The sequence below is a fragment of the Palaemon carinicauda genome, chromosome 20 (assembly GCF_036898095.1).
Source record: "Palaemon carinicauda isolate YSFRI2023 chromosome 20, ASM3689809v2, whole genome shotgun sequence".
Taxonomy (NCBI): domain Eukaryota; kingdom Metazoa; phylum Arthropoda; class Malacostraca; order Decapoda; family Palaemonidae; genus Palaemon; species Palaemon carinicauda.
The window spans coordinates 96812642-96830771 of NC_090744.1; the positions used below are offsets into that span (position 1 = coordinate 96812642).

Below are 18130 nucleotides of genomic sequence, written 5' to 3' on the forward strand. Positions count from 1 at the left end.
ATCAGAGATGATAAATAAATATGCCATAAGCGTCAAATTTGCCCAGAAAAATGCACAGACGAGAATACATCATGCAAGCCACGTCTTGCTCATGTGTGTCATTTGGTACATGAAGGGAAAATATGTATTTGGAGAGCGATATTTTTGGATTTGAGGGAAGGGCTCACCACTGGTTAGTATAATCCCGAAACATGATGATTATGTCCTGATGATCCAAATTTTTGAGGAAAATTACCGTAAAAGTCCATACGTTTATTTACCTAAATCTATTAAAAAAAAAAAAGAAAAAAAAATTGAAATCCGATTTCTAAAAACGAAATTTTCCAAGAAAATTTGAAATTCCTTTTTTTTTTTTTTTTTTTTTTTTTTTTTTTTTTTTTTTTAATATTGACCGCCTTTTCTCATTCATACATGAATAGCTATGAGAATAAATAGCATACAATCTGGAGCCCACACTCACTTTTAGAAAGAAAAAAAAAACGAAAACCTTCCATATGAAAAATAATCACTTAAAAGTGACGTCTATACTCTTTAATATATATATATATATATATATATATATATATATATATATATATATATATATATATATATATATATATATATATGTATGTATGTATGTATGTATGTATATATATATATATATATATATATATATATATATATATATCAATGTACAACATAAAGTGCATTAAATTTTCTTTTAAATTATTTTTGAATGAAAAAAAAGGTTGAAACAAAATAGTGGCAGACGTTTGATGTGATCCCAGAATAACATTGTTTTAATGTATATAACTTCTTAAGGTTTTGGGAAAAACACTTTGACATATGACCTGACCCTTCCCCGATCCCTCTTGGCTAGTGGGATACAAGCTCATCCCACAAATGTTTGTGTATATGTCTTACTTATAACTGTAATAGAATAGTTTCACATGTTTCTTCAAAAAAGGCCCATGAAAAAAACAAAGGAGATGTAAATAAATCACTATATATCGACCAATACACATCGGCCCTCTTGGTCGAAATATAGTGATTTATTTATATTTACTTTATTTCGTTTGTGTTATGTTCGTTTCTCATTGTACCATGATGATGTCGGGAGATAAAACCGGTTAGGATTCCTTTAGTATTTTCATTTACTCTTTGTGGTTTATTGCATACACATGTGTGTCTGTGTTTGTGTATGTGAGCAGTTATTTGTGTATGAAATGTACAGCCCATACGTGCAAACTTTATTCAAAATTTTACTCATACAAAAGTTATCATTCTCGACAGAATTGTGATTTAGTGTGTGCAGTCCAGTGGCGTAAATAAACAGAACAGTAATAATCATTATGATGATTATTAATATAGTAATTATCATTATCATTTTGTGGACTGAGATATTCTAGTGGTAATTAGATCACCAAAGAGTGAAAGTCAAAGGAAAAAAAATGTAGATGGCGATAATTCCATTTCAATAATGGGGTATTTTTTAACGAATGCTTGTTCTGTCGTAAACCACGTTCCTGTTTCCTGATTCCTTGAATTTTTTAAAGCCAATGTTGGAAAATTTTCCGGTTAACGGGGCAGTTGCTCCGTGGACAAGGAAGTGGTGAATCCTTCAGTGAATTCGTTTAAAGCTGTTGATAGCAAGCTTGTGCATTCTGGTAAGTTTGTGGTATAGTTTTGTCGTTTTTCTAGGTGGCATTAACTAGATGTAGTGTCCTGTGCATTGCTAATAACACTGAATTTATTATGGCATTTTAGTAATTTTAAAGTGTTTATCTATTATTGGAAAGTGAATTCCCCGTTAACAGTAAAATTTTATTTTTAAGTTAATTTTCCACTGGTAAGCTATTGAGAAGGACAGGACTGTATTTGAACTAGAATTTTAAGTTTCAAGATGTGAATTGTATTAACTTTTAATGACTGGATTCTTGTTGAGTGTTTAACTTTGCTTCAGAATTTGACGATCAGTGAAAAGCAGTTAAAATAACCAAAGTAAATATTAGTGAATGTATCTGGGACGCATTTATTTTAGTCTTAAATGTAGGTTATTTCGTCTAGTCCAGGACTAAGTAAAGTAAAATATTTAAGTTTTTGAGATTTGACTTTATAAGCAATACGGTACCTCGAAAAAATCGACGTAGTGGGTATAATTATCAACATGGTGAAATTCTGAGTTACCCCAGTTGAGAAATTTTGCTGTTTTGTCAATTACGTATTAAAAATCTTTATCGGTTCGAATTTTAAAGCCATGGGTCCTCAGAATTCCCATTGATCGTTACCGGTCTTTTAAACAGGTTTGCGTAATAGCGTATAGTTAATCAGTTTCGAAGAAAGTGCTTCCAATGAAGCTAGAATTATTTACTAAAACTTTTGTTACTTTAAGGAATGTCCAAGGTTTTCAAACTTTCGCGATATTTTGCAAATATTTGAAAAGAAACCAAATCTCACTGAGTTTTACCGGCCAAATTAAATTAGCAAAAGTGTTTTATTACTAGTTAAGCTACAACCCTACACTGTTAATAAAAACCATAATTTTAATTGGATGTTCTCCGTAAAATATACCGTTCTCAGCCGTATTTCAGTAAAATACAGGCGACCGTAATTTTACCATGCTTTATTATATTCTACCGGTTGGTTACCGTAATATCACACCTTTACGACGGTATATCCGTTTTTAAAACTGTAAATGCTTGACAACATTTATTCCAGGATCTTTACCGTTTTATTTACGGCAAATTTTTAGGCGTATTTGGAAATACAGGATGCTATAAACCCAAGGACTCCAACAGGGAAAAATAGCCCAGTGAGGAAAGGAAATAAACAGACGTAATGAGTAATCAAGATAAAATATTTTAACAGTAACATTAAAACAGATCTTTCATATATAAACTATGAAAAGGGACTTTCTTGTAATTCGCTAATAACTCCTTGATATCTTGTTAAATTTGAATTTTCGCTCGTAAGACTAAATTGGAAGAGGCTTTAAAGCGAATTGAATTTTCTTATCGATTAGTGTACGAAAACTGTTAAACTCCCTGAAGCTATTTTAAGAAGACTGGAATAAGTTTGCCGGTATCCATAAAAGTAAATTATTTCGTATCCAAAAGGAAATTCATATATTCTTGAAAACTGTCCAGTCGCGTTTTTTCATACTTAGCGTTAATGCTTTCACGAAGCTTGTCTGGTTTAGATGCGAGCAAATTCAAAAATAGAACCAGTTCCGTTTAATATTTTTAAAATTTTAAATTTTGTGCTTGGCTCTTTTGGTCCGGCATGGCTCTGTAACTTTTTGATCTGTAGAAGCTTTGAGCAAATTAACTGCTTATCATTTTTGTATTTCAAAATATAGTCCGACTTAGTAAAGTATTTCATATTCATGGAGAAATATACAGTTTTTATACATGAAAGTCCTTGCATAATCTACTAAAATGAGTTTATGGGTTTTAAATGTTTATAAAGTAATTTTAGGTGTTCTTAATAGCAGAAGGTGAATTTTGTGAAGCGTTTTACTAAACTATTACATAATTTAAAATTCTAGCATTTTGGTACCGTTAAGAGGCATTAGTGTAAGTTTTCGGAATGAAATGTTTATGGTTATAATACATAATGTATATTTGACTTTTAATGTTATAGGAATTGTTTGATTTCAAGCAATAAACTACATGCAACCTTATATTCCAATGGCGTTTTTTCAGTTTTCGTAACTGGTAATATTGTTTCTTAGCTTTATTCAATGACTTTAGGAATCTCTTGTCAAGATAACTGTTATTGTACCACTGACATTATGCGTCACTTCTGCTTAGGTTTAACATAAGCTACAACAAAACTAATTAATATTGTAGATATGCATTAACCAATGCAAGAGACTGCCTCGGGAAAGACTGTGTAGCATTTTCAAGTTTTCAGAGCTCGTAGATCAGACGATTAGCCTACTAAGCATATATATCAGTGGAAATCAGTGAAAATTCAAGGTTTATTTTTCTTGTATCAATTAGATTTACGGTGTTAATAAGTTATTATAATTTATCTAATTTAGTGATTGGTTTTCGGCCTAATTCAGCATATAGCAGTCGTGAAATACTCTATTGATTTTGATGACGCATAAAGTGGCTTCATAGATTATACTTGCTGATCAGCTTAGAGCAGCGTCAGTTATTGACCACTTCTGACCCCAATAAATAATGTAGATTCAGTATAATGTACTGTTTATAAGTATTAGTGCTTAGGACATTAATATTAGGTATTATAAAATAGCATAGGACTTTATTAGTATTGCAAAAGGTTACACTTTGTCATTAGAATATCAGGGTTTGTCATCGTAGTACTTAAAAACGGGAAAGAAAATTTTACAACAATCTATATCTATTTCACTTCAGTTTTAATCTAAAAGTATTGATGACATTATTCCATTAAACGCTCTAATATAAATTGTTTAAGCTTTCGAAGTATGCAAAACATCAAATTGATTCTCCTCTTCTCTTGCAGATCATAACCTTTGGAGTGAACGAATATCTACAACGGAAATCTCTCCTCTTTGGAAGACACTGCTCCTCTTTGGAAGACACTGCTCCTCTTTGGAAGGCACTGCTCCTCTTTGGAAGGCACTGCTCCTCTTTGGAAGGCACTGCTCCTCTTTGGAAGACACTCATCCTCTTTGGAAGACACAGCTCTTGCTTGGAAGACACTGCTCCAATTTGGAATACACTCCTGCAGATGCTACCGTCCCATCCAAACGGCATTCACTCTAAAATCTTATTTTGAGTTGCTGGTATGTAATAGTTGAGATATGTTTCCCTCCTTTCCACGTACTTTATCCAATTGTTTTGCTAGCATTGAGCGATGGGTTTTTTAACAGGACAATTGAAAGGTACTGTCTAAACTGAAATTACTGCCTGGGCTACAGTACATTTTCCTTAAGGTCGTAAAATTGCTAAGTGATAGTCGGTTATTCCATTTAAGTGATGTAGTTTTGATTAAGTTGGTTAAGTTTATCCTTGGGAACTCAATATTAGGGTAAAGCTATATGAAAGTAAATATTATGAATAACGTAAAGTTTCTATTTTTCTGTTTAGATAAATTGTATCAAATGCGGCTTAAAATCTTAAGGAATTTTTACCTTAAAGCTTGAAAAAGTTTTAAGTGTTACCTTTAATTTAATTGGGTAAAGATTTTGTAATGATAAACAAATCTCTAGTGACAATTTAGCTTATACAGAGTAACTTGGCAGAAGTTTTACGTTCAGCTTAGATTAGTTTTATTCTAAAGAATTTATATTTTGAAATTAGGTTAGTTTTATTCTATAAGCAATATCGTCATTACACCTCTTGTAGAGAAAAAGCACGTGCCTCCACAAGGCTAATTTAATTTATTACAGCGGCAGCATTTTGTTGAAATATGCTAGGCAAGAACAGTTAGTCATAATTTGAATGTATGAAATGCATTATTCGAAATAAACTTATGAAGCTGTGCATAGAATTTATCACAGATTTTGAGCTGTCGAAAACGTGAAATGCATTAAAGTTTAAATCAAACTAAGGTTTTCCTTAAAATTTATTACATAGATCTTAAGCTGATGAAAATATGAAATGCATTTAAGTTTAAATTAAACTATAAATTTGCGCATAGAATTTATTACATAGATTTTAAGCTCCTGAAAACATGAAATGCATTTGTTTAAATTAAACTAAATTTTTGCATGGAATTTTTTACATAGATTTTGAGCTGTTGAAAACATGAAATACATTTTAGATTTGTGCATATAATTTTATTACATAAATTTTGACTTGTTGAAAACATCCAATGAATTACCGTAATTAAAATCTGACTATAAAGTTACTTTATAATTTTTGTATTGCAAAATATATTGAGTATAGTAATTTACTTGCATGTGACAATATAAAGTTCTGATACATGAAGGTTCGTACATAATCTACCTGGAGAATGCGCTTTAGACTCGTTGAAAACATGAAATGCTTTAGTTAAAATTAAACTATGGAGTAGTGCATAGAATTTGATAGATTTTGACCTGTTGAAAACATTTCGAGAATTTTGATAAATTAAAAATATTTTAGTCAAGTGGAATATCCCAAGTTACCTTTAGTCACCCAAGCGTGAAAAATTGTTTTAATCCAAAGTTTAATTTGAGAAATTTTGATACATTAGGGCACGGAACATGGCATCCAATATCCTATCTCTCTCCCTCTCTCTCTCTCTCTCTCTCTCTCTCTCTCTCTCTCTCTCTCTCTCTGAACACTCCTCGGAAATAAGTATCTTAAATAGATTTAATGAATCTCCATTAGATTAATTTTAGCTCTTTATAATTTCCCATATAAATATTAAACATTGTGATAAAATAGTGTTATTTAAATTCAAATTTAACCAAGGGTCTGCGTATTAGAATTTACTGAAGGAAAATGTCTTGTGGGGCTTTCTCCATACACCCACACCCCCTCCGTCCGGATCTGACCCAGGAAATTACTTCGAGTAAGTTCTCGAACTGTACGAGGGAGATTCTAAATTTTTCCCTTTCTTTCTACCCTTCATCCCTTCAGTGCCCCTAGGTTATTATTTCCGACCGACAAATAATCGGATGGTTTCATGTTCCCTGATTTTGCAAAGAACTTGGTTTACCATTAATTTTACATTTATTTTTTTATGAAGGGAAAGTTGACATTGTGAAAGTTTGACAAGACAGGAAGATTTAGCCGAAACAGTGGAGCTTAAATTAATTTTTAATAAAAAAATTTATTAATCCGTATAGTTTATATGCACAGTGTTCAATACCATTTAAAGTAAAATATAATCCATTTACATTTAGTAGTGACGACTGTTTTAGTTCTAGAGAGGAATGTATTAAGGCTTTGTAAAGATTAAATGTGAAGCTGTTTATGAAATATAATTGTGAAGTGAACAACTTGTGTAGCTGGTTAGACTTGGGGCAAGAAATAGAGATAAAAGTACAGATGTTAAGGGGGTTAAGTACTTTTCTACAGTATTAACTTAGGCGGTATAAATTTTATTGATTTTTGTATTAAGTATCTGTCCAGAAAAAGACAGTAATGCTAGCAATTAGATTTTACAATTGGAAATAGCACGTGGAAGGAAGGGAAGGGAAATCTCTTAAATATTAATATATCATGACTTATTTTATCTGAACCAATTGCCGGTTGTATAAATCCTGCGAAATCAGCTGCCTGTTACTTGAAAACCACCAGAAGCAGTTGCCTGTTACTTGAAAACCACCAGCAGTAGTTGCCTGTTACTTAAAAACCACCGGAAGCAGTTGCCCGTTACTTGAAAACCACCAGCGTAAAGTTTCCAGGCCAAAAATGACTGACTATTTAGAAAATTTCTTTTTACTCTGGTCTTTTACCTCCAGATAAGATTGTTTTAGTAGATGACTACAAATTTCAAGTAAAATATTTAAAGGAACTTATAGAAATTGGGATTCTCACATTCTGACCAAAACTGTTAGCCCACTAAAGATTCTAAATAGTAGTCAGTTTTCAAGATAGACTCAATTAAGTAATGCAACCTATTGTCAGAGATAGCAGAGAAGAATAAGAAGAATGCAGGTGCAGCCAAAGAGTGGCAGCACAAAAGGAGAATAATGCAGGAGGTATCAAAGAATGGCAGCAGAAAAGAAGAAGAATGCAGGAGGTATCAGAGTGGCAGCAGAAGAAGAATAATGCAGAAGGTATCAAAGAATGGCAGCAGAAAAGAAGGGTGCAGGAGGTATCAGAGTGGCAGCAGAAAAGAAGAAGAATGCAGGAGGTATCAAAGAGTAGCAGCAGAAAAGAAGAAGAATGCAGGAAGTATCAGAGTGGCAGCAGAAAAGAAGAATGCAGGAGGTATCAGAGTGGCAGCAAAAAAGAAGAAGAATGCAGGAGGTATCACAGAGTGGCAGCAGAAAAGAAGAAGAATGCAGGAGGTATCAAAGAGTGGCAGCAAAGAAGAATAATGCAGAAGGTATCAAAGAATGGCAGCAGAAAAGAAGAAGGGTGCAGGAGGTATCAAAGAGTAGCAGCAAAAAAGAAGAAGAATGCAGGAGGTATCAAAGAGTAGCAGCAGAAAAGAAGAATGCAGGAGGTCTCAAAGAGTGGCAGCAGAAAAGAAGAATGCAGGAGGTATCAGAGTGGCAGCAGAAAAGAAGAAGAATGCAGGAGGTATCAAAGAGTAGCAGCAAAAAAGAAGAATGCAGGAGGTATCAGTGTGTGGCAGCAGAAAAGAAGAAAAATGTAGGAGGTATCAAAGAGTAGCAGCACAGAAGAAGAATGCAGGAGGTATCAAAGAGTAGCAGCAGAAAAGAAGAAGAAAGCAGGAGGTATCAAAGAAAGATAGAGAATTAATGTTAGATATAGATATCATAACAGCCTTTACTGAAATTATAGGTTTTATAATAAAACATTTTTATAAAGTAAACTGCATTTTATTTCGTATTTTTCCTTCCCCAGATTCTTCTTAGATACTTTTTCTCCCTTGTCGTTGATAGTTCTGAAATGGAAAGTAAACTTTCGTTTAAATGTTATAAAAAAACCAAAGTAAACTATTTGTGAAAGCTTCGATGATATCACTGCCATTACGGGATTATTGAAACAGTTCGAATATGTCTTATGGAATAATGTATCTTCGGATTCCGGTAGGTTTCGTCGTTAGATACCATCCAATACTTGATGTCGATATTTAACGTTTACATTATTAAACGAAGAAAAGTAACAAACATACTAACTAATATGAAATATCCTACTTCTCCGTTTAACAATGTAATCGTTAAATATCAAGACAATATATCAATCATTGGATGTTATTTAACGGCGAGACATAACGAAGACTCCGCAGATACAGTTTCAAATGGCACTTACGTTCGAACACTAAACTGACTATTTAAATTAAAGCAAACCCATATTAGGCAGAAATTAAATCAATCGGACACAGTCTTAAAAGATATTCTCTAATATTCCTGTTGCTGGGACTAAAATTCTGTTGCAAGATTTTATCCAAACACCTGTTTGACATTAGAATATCCACCTGTTTGCTAACTTCTACCTGTAAATACGATTTTGCTAAGAGCTCATCTCTAATTACCTGCCTGGCATTGAAACACTTCAGTTACAAGTTTTTTTTTTTTTTCTAAATACGGAATATCTGGCTAAACTACCTTTATTCGATACTCTTAAAGATCCCATTGCGTTTTTGTCTAGATTAATTTTCTTTTTTATCTATTGGCATAATAATGTGGCCAAATCTATTCAATAAACCGTGCCTTTGGGGTTTGCTAACAAGAATATTTAGAATACCTACAATCCTACATAGCCAAAAATATAGCTACAATCTATAAAGCCTTCATTATATAACCCAAAAATCTAAAGATTACCTACGCATCTGATTAAGCATTCATGCCTATAAATAGCATAAGGCTTATTAGTTTGACTCCTAAAGTATAAAAAACCAAAATACTATTGATCTATCACCTTTAGTAACAGCGTAAAACATCACCAGTGAACCTGGAGAGATTAAGAAATGTTATAGGCCCCACACTAGTTAAAATACCTAGCAAGACCTACATGAACACTAAGCAACTTTCACCTATAGGTAAATACCTGTAACTACTAGCACTTTCACAATCCATGGACTTGCTTGCTAATTTGCGAGATCTATACCTATTCTATGGGCCACGTGGTAGCCATACCTGTAGCTATATACCTAGCAGCACATGCAATCACAACTACTGTATAAGCGTGTGAAGTAATAACTCGTGTCGGTTACTAAAACATTTTAACCCGTTCCTCCCGTAGTCTTCGATAAAATGGAGGGTATCAAAATCTAACCTTTGCGGGCAACCTTTAAAACTGTGCTAAAATCTGACGACTGTTACATTAATTCTAGCTGACTTTGAATCTGAGCTTTTATCTGGTAATGAAACTTGCAAGTTTACCTAGTTACCTCTCAAACTGGTTCCCCTAATACTAAATGACCATGTATAAAACTCGTAAGGACTACTTACATGTGAAATATTTGCAAGGCAGGTAGTTCATGATGTTGATGTAAAATCTTTAAGGTAGAAGCGTCCTAAACATTTAAATGATTCAGTTCATTTTACAGTTGACTGGCAGTGACGTCCTTTGACCTGGAAATAAGTAGTTATTAGACTTCTTAAAAACAAAGAATTCATATATTACTAAAAGAATCTATTGGAATTTGTTCTTAAATTCTATCTCAACGGCTATACTCAAGTTGCATTTACAGTTGCACATTTTTTATAATAAAAAAGTACAAATATTTACAATACTATGGTACCCTTTATGCACGTATCAGCAGGCTTAAGTTTTTTGCTAAATACGAATATAGCACTGGGTCCCTTTAAAATTTCATGGAGCCATCACAAGAACTTTGAAAATAACAATTTTACTTTTACTTTCAAAAATAAACTCGTTACTAATGGGCTCTACAATTAAGATATACCTACCAGGCAAACAATGCTTTGACCTCTTGAGAATTGAATTGCAAACTATCATGCAGTAGGCCTATTAAATTAAAGTTACCTCAAACCCAATGAGTCAAATAGAAACATGTACTACATCCTATCTTAATTCATCAATCCCTTAAATAGTCCCACTACTTGTAAAAGTTTATTTCAAGATACCGAATATCTAACCGCCAAAATCCTATACGGGAACCAGAAGATTAAAATGGCTAAGAAATTTTTCTATCTTTGAAGATTTTAGAATTTGGCCTCATGATAATACACAAGACAGCATAATACTAATACTATGATTAAATTTAACTTTCAACTATAGAACACGAGGCATGTGGAAATTAAGTATTAATGTGCAAAACAGGGTAAATTAGAGGAGCGCTTAGTAGAGAATGTGCCTTCGCCTCACCAAGCAGTCTTATTCTATTCTTAAATCCACTGAATACTTGTACTTCAATGTATTTTCTTCAAAATCTAATGGATTTGCCCTTGTGACATGTCAAAGTTTCGTTGAAAATGGCTCTAGTTTTTGCGTGATTTTCTCAAACGCAAGCAGTCTTATTTCACTTAACTCCTCTGCATACTTTTACTTCCCTCTATATTCAAAATTTAATTCTTTGTCCTTGGGTCTTACCCCCTCCCCTTACATGTATGAATTTCGTTAAAAAATGGTTCAGTAGTTTCTACGTGCGTTCAAAAGAAAAACAAAAATAAACATTGCGATTTTCAAAGCCTACTGCTGCGGACTTATACTTTGATGTACTTTATCTAAAATTTTACATTCATCCTTGGGTCATACCCAACATGACTACTAGGTTCGGTCAAAAACAGTACAGTAGTTGGTGTAAAGTTCCTAACAACCAAACTAAACAAACAAGAGGGTGAATACATACCCTCCGCAAAATCTTAATGACATATCTTTAAAAATCTCTAAAACAGTTTAAACTTCATAAAACTTTAGCAACTTTAGCAAATGTAGATTAACAACTCCAAACTAATTTAGTACAGCTGGTGTTAACGAGGGCGCTGAAAATCATATCTAGTTAATAGAATTAAGTGATGGTAATGTGCCTCATATCTAATAACTTAAAATCACTTATTAAACAACTTTTTTAACTCTAAAAATACAGAGGGTAGTTGCAAGAGTTAAATACGTCAAACATTAAGCCTTAAACCCCATCAAGAACCCCAGCCGTTCACAAAAGAGTAATGCTAATTATATCGGTCAAGGTAACACTTTCACTGATGTTTATATGTGCAAGCCACGGAAAGTTTACTAAAGTAACCACTATTAGAAGTAAAAAATTCACTAAAGTCACTTACACCTCAACGGGCCGCCATTTACCAGAAAATACGTAGAAAACCACCATTATTCACCAACACTTCACGAGAGGTTGTATAATTTGAACAACTCCATAAATGCTTACCACAGTTTGAAAATCCGAGGTAGAAGTTTGTATGTTACATCCGGAACACGAACAGCTGTGAAACTGTTCCACCTTCCGGAAAAATTTCCAACATTGGCATCGGAAAATTCAAGGACTCGAGAGTAGGGGAGTAATGTGCGAGACTACATGGATTCAGGAAAAAAGCTTTATATGTGGCGCCATCTACAAGTTAAACTTTTCCCCTTTTTAACTTACTTAATAGCGCCACCTACAAGTTAAATTTTTCCATTTTTTTTTAACTTTCCTTGTGGCGCCATTTACAAGTTAAACTTTTCCCCTTCTAACTTTCCTTGTGGTGCCATCTATAAGTTAAACTTTTCAAGTTTTTAACTTTCCTTGTGGCGCCATCTACAATTTAAACTTTTCCCTTTTTAACTTTCCTTATAGCGCCATCTACAAGTTAAACTTTTCCCTTTTTTAAATTTTCGTTGTGGCGTCACCTACAAGTTGAACTTTTCCCTTTTTAACATTATTGTGGCGCCATCTACAAGTTATACTTTTCCCTTTTTTAACTTCCTTGTGGCACCATCTACAAGTTAAGCTTTACCGTTTTTATATTTTCCACATTGACAAGAGCAAACCAAATTATTCCAGTCCCAATATGATAGCATTGATAACAATAAAATTTACAAAATTCACTTTGAGAATGTTTAACTTACCAATGGTTTCTATTTTTCTTATCAGGCTTGGTATAGACAAAATAGATCGATGTTACATATTGGCAACAACGAGACATGGCTAAAATTTTTTAGAATATTTTCTCAGCTACAATAAGAATAATTTAATGCTTCAATCATAGAGCAAAATACACGTGATTTATCATATGGTATGAAATTAAAGGAGTAAACGAATCAATTCCCATATTCAGTTAATCGATGTAAACCAATGTAAACAAACCTTACATTTATAAGGAAATATCTCTTTTTAAATGTACTGAAAGAGAATGTAAGCCAAGCTAAAGAGAATGAAATTTATTTGATATATTTTACAAGATCGCTTGAAGGTGGAGTGTTAGAAATACCAATGCAAGGACACGCACCATGAAGAAATATGTGACAAAATTAACTGCCACGCTTTCACTGCAATCTCTATTCAAATTCGTGCAACTTCAACGCAAATAAACCAAATTGACAAATTACATCAAAACAGGTTGATTTGGTATACAATATTTAAAATCAAATCAGTCTAATGTTAATGTTTCATGCTCAGTTTATCTTTTGACATCTGGGTTTGAAACGATCTACAAAGTTATCTATTTTTTTTTTTTCAGAAAACAGAAGCCTGAAATCTTGAAATATCACATAGACACAAGCCATTTCGCACGCTTTTGTATTTGCACATCACACTGACAAAATTCCTACGCGAATTCCAGATATTTCAGAAAACATGATAAACCACTTTGGATTTCGAATAAACTTCGATGCTAAACGACGCCGCCTCACGGGGCCAAATGTGATGAGGAAACCTTTTCCAGGAATCAACTGTGGAAGTGACAGATCATTTATTCACCGCAAATTCTGCGGGTGTCAGTGAAGTTTTACGGGTAATGATTGGGTTCATTTGCGAGAGAATCTGGACGCATGATATCCCAATGGAATTCAGATGAGGTTAATTTTCTTCTAATGAGATTAAAGCTGAACTAATGAGGCAATGCGAAGTCATGGCCAAAGGCCAGCAGCCAAATCAGATCATTCCGAAAATGACACATGCGGTGAGAACCGTGCACAATGAATTGGTTACTTTTCCTGAGGAAATATACTCACATGATGATTTACGTTTATGTTGATTCCACCATTTATCTGGTGACCAGACCATTTGCCTAAGGACATTTTGTCTGAGGACGTTATGCCTACCAAAGTTTGTCAATGGGCAATTTGTCCGAGGACGTTATTCCAACCAAAGATTGCCAACGGACAGTTTGTCTGAGGACGTTATGCCTACTGAACAGTATGATTATGGACAGTTTGTCTGAGAAGGTTATGGCTACCGGAGCCTTTACCAACGGACAGTTTGTCTGAGGATGTTATGCCTACCTGAAAGCTTGCCAACGGACAGTTTTTCTGAGGATGTTATGCCAACTGGAGAGTTTGTCAAGAGGACAGTATGTCCGAGGACGTTAGGGTTGTGGAAAGTGTGCCAACGGACAGTTTGTCCGAGGACGTTATGCCAACCAGACAGTTTTCCTATGGATGGTTTGCCTAATGATATTATTATTATTATTATTATTATTATTATTTACTTGCTAAGCTACAACCTAGTTGGAAAAGCAGGATGCTATAAACCCAGTGGCCTCAACAGGAAAATAGCCCAGTGAGGAAAGGAAGAGAGGCAAATGAAATATTTCAAGAAGAGTAAAGACATTAAAATAAATTTCTCCTCTATAAAATATAAAAACTTTAAAAAACCAGAGGAAGAGAAATAAGATTATAGAATAGTGTGCTTGAGTGTACCCTTAAGCAAGATAACCAACCCACGACAGTGGAAGACCATGGTACAGAGGCTATGGCACTAACAAAGACTAGAGAACAATGGTATAATTTAGGAGTGTTATTCTCATAGAATAGCTGCTTACCATAGCTAAAGAGTCTCTTCTACCCTTTCCAACAGGAAAGTGGCCACTGAACAATTAAATTTCAGTAGTTAACCACTTGAGTGAAGAAGAATTGTTTGGTAATGTCTAGTCAGGTGTATGACGACAGAGGAGAAGAGGTAAAGAATATGCCAGACTATTCAGTGTGTGTAGGCAAAGGGAAAATGAACCGTAACGAGAGAGAAGGATCCAATGTAGTATTGTCTGGCCAGTCAAATTGACCCCCATAACTCTCTAGCGGTAGTATCTCAACGGGTGGCTGGTGCCCTGGCCAACTTACCTTACAAATTCAGCTCAGTGCTGCATTTGTATTTTATCAAAAATATATGTTTTTAAATCGGTGCAAACTGAAATGACAGCCAAGAAAGAAATTGAATGCAATATAGCGAAATTTATAAAAAATCTATAAATTTTGGGCTATGCCACGACGATATTCAGAAAAGGGGTGGTGTCTTATTCTACACGAGGTTCTTCAGACTTTTTTCTCAATTGACGCCGCACGCAGGATAGCAGTGTTCGATGTCAGATCATTCTATCAGAGTAAAATTTTCAAGGATGCATTGCATATTTTTCTGTTCTCTCATCGCCAGGAAGTGTAAATTTCAATCTTACTAGCCTCCTGGCTAGTACAGTGGTAACATGTTCGCCTTGCATTCGCATAGCAGCAGATCTATCCCAGCTTGTGGCCGTGAAATTAAGCTGTTTACTGGGGAGGATACTGTTGCAGTTGGTCACCACAGTGTGGGGGGTGGGGGGGGGGGTTAGCCTTGCCTGACTTACATTCTGGAGAGTATCTAATTCTGATGATACTGGAACTGAAACCAGACCTTTACCTTCAATTATACAAGCAAGACCTTCGTGGTGCAGTAGTTTTCTGGTTTGCAGCCTAGTTAACTTTGGCACTACATAAAGTCTTCCTTCACAGCAGAGAAGGAAGGGTAGTGGTCGTTGGAATTTCTAAAACAGTTAGGATAACTAAACCACTTCTTTACTAGCCGTATAGACACATTGTGTAGGTTGATAATGATTGTTAAAGAATGCATCACTAGTTTTGGTAACAGTTGTCAGAGAGTCAGCAGAAAAGAAGAAGAATGCAGGAGGTATCAATGAGTGGCAGCAGAAAAGAATGGCAGTGGGAAAAAAATGAATCATCGGAATATAACATGTTTATATATTTATAATAGCATTCATAATTGGTTTATTAATAAAAGGTTCAGCTTGTGAAATTTCGCTTTATTTCATGAAATCAGTTTCGCTTTTTCTTCATATGCAGTTCGCTTCCCCCGGAAAAGATTTCTTCTTAACTTCTCTCCACGTTCATCCGCGAAGTAGTATCTGAAATGGGAAAAAGATTCATTAATATCAATAACTTATTGCAATGAGAATACTGGCTTCACCTGTAAAAACCATTATGGTAACATTATATCCCGGTTGTGTTCGCACGTCGGTGTCAGAAACTGCAACTTCGGAATTTCCGTTAAACCACATAAAACAGCACCCATTACCTATAGTATAGTTAACGGATCCAAAATGTCTAGTTCCTTCAACGGATTTAAAATGTATATTTTAATTATTAGAGTTATTGGATGTTATTAAACGAAGAGGTCAAACTGGAGTTCCGAAGACGTAGTTTCTTACGACTCCGACGTTCGAACACAATAGGGAAATATTGTTTTCATAGCGGCTTTCACATGTTTAGCCACTATACCAATAAAGTAGATGAAAGAACCATAGAAATTGGCAGAAATACAATCTTTCACCATCCCACTATTCTTGAACATGAGTCTTACAAGAAAGCTTATATATCTATAGAATATAATATAAAAACTTCTAAATATTTGACAAAATACCCTTTTGTTGCAAGCTTATATCTAAATACTTATCTGGCATTAGAAAAACCTTCTATTGCAAGCTTCTCTCAAAATTGACTGGCATTTGTATACATTTTTGCTACGAGCTTATCTCTTAAATATGTCTAAGACAATTCAGTTGCAAGTTTCTCTAAATGAGGTGTCTGGCTTCAAATCTAACTTGCTCTATACACCTTTCCTCTGCCATATGGTTTACATATTTTCTTATTCCAATTATAGCCAATGATATAGGACTTTTAGATACCATCTGTATAAATCTGTATAACTTTTCAAAAGGGATCAAACAATCTACAAATCAGATCTATTTAATAACCTGTGACTGGGATTGCTACACGTTCCACCACAAATAACATACTTCTATTGGTTATGTGATAAATTCCCTACAATCATACAGACACAAAGAATAGCTATAAACCAAAAAGGCCATATGCTACCCACCCGCCTTCATTATAAGCCGAAAATCTAAAGATTACCTATGCATCTTATGAAGCATTCATGCCCCTCTAATAGGCCAAGACAGACTCCTAAACTTTGAATAAATTAATGCCATTAACCTATTAAGTTTTGTTATTGAATGTGGCAACATCACCAGCGAACCAGGAGACCTATAAATGTTACAGACCACGTAGTTAAAATACCTAACAAAACCTACACGAACACTAAGCCACTTTCCGCTTTCACCCATAACTAGCTAAATACCTGTAATGACCAGCAATATCACTAAAGCTATGGACCACGTGTTAGTCGAGACTAGTTTGCTACTTTGCTTCATTTATACAGTTACCCATGCTTTAGGCCACACTTTAGCGATCCCTATAGCTACATACTTGGCAGCAAATATAATCACATGCTGTATAAACTGTGTGGAAGGGATTACACGTGTTGACTAGTTCATCGAAATTTGAACCAGTTTCTCCCGTGGTCTTTAATAAAATGTTGGGAGCCACAATCTAACCTTTGCTTGCAACTTTTAGAATTGCGTGCCAAAATCTGACGACAGTTAAATTAATTCTAGCCGACATTTCACCGAATCTGAGCTTAACCTAACTGGAATTAAACAAAACTTGCAAATTTGCCTAGTTATGTTTCAAACTGGCTCCTCTTACACTAAATGACCATATATAAAACTAGCAAGGGCTACTTACATGTGAAATATTTGTATGACAGGTAACTCATGAGGATAATTTGAAATCTTGAGGGTAGAAGCGTTCTAAACATTTAAATGATTCAGTTCATTTTACAGTTGACTGGAAGTGCCGACTTTTGACCTGGAAATAAATCAGAATTCTGTATAACTAGAATGAATATTATTTATATATTTAGTCTACAAGAACATTCTCTCCATTCACTCAAAAATTATGCAGTCCTGCAGCTCTCCTCTCCTTGTACAGTAATTAGAAGGTTCTTTAAATGAGGGTTAAGGAAGAGATGTCAAGATATGTTGAGCAAGGGGGGAGGAGTTATAAAAAAACTAGCTTGGTTTCCTCACTTGGAACAGACATAGTTAACCTTACAGAAGTTCGTGATGCCAGCGTACATAAACAAATTCGTGATGCCAGCGTACATTTGATATATATTCAAAACAGCATATGGAGTAATTACTAAAAAGTGTACATAAAATATACAACTTGCAAATAGCGACACGAGTAATTACTAACTTTTTGATTTAGTATATATTTTGAATATACGGTATATTCAATTTACGCTGGCATCACGAACTTCTGTTAGGTTGACTGTTGAAGTCTGTTCCAAGTCG

At 34.3% G+C, this 18130-nt stretch overlaps 1 long non-coding RNA gene across 1 annotated transcript; it reads right to left on the reverse strand.

Moving 5' to 3' along the window:
* Nucleotides 1-15654: 15654 nt before the first annotated feature.
* On the reverse strand, nt 15655-17656 carry LOC137659551 (uncharacterized). The gene is made up of 2 exons (XR_011047573.1): nt 17520-17656; nt 15655-15838 (listed from the first exon to the last, which is right to left on the reverse strand). It is a non-coding gene; the product is annotated as an uncharacterized lncRNA (long non-coding RNA).
* Nucleotides 17657-18130: the final 474 nt, after the last annotated feature.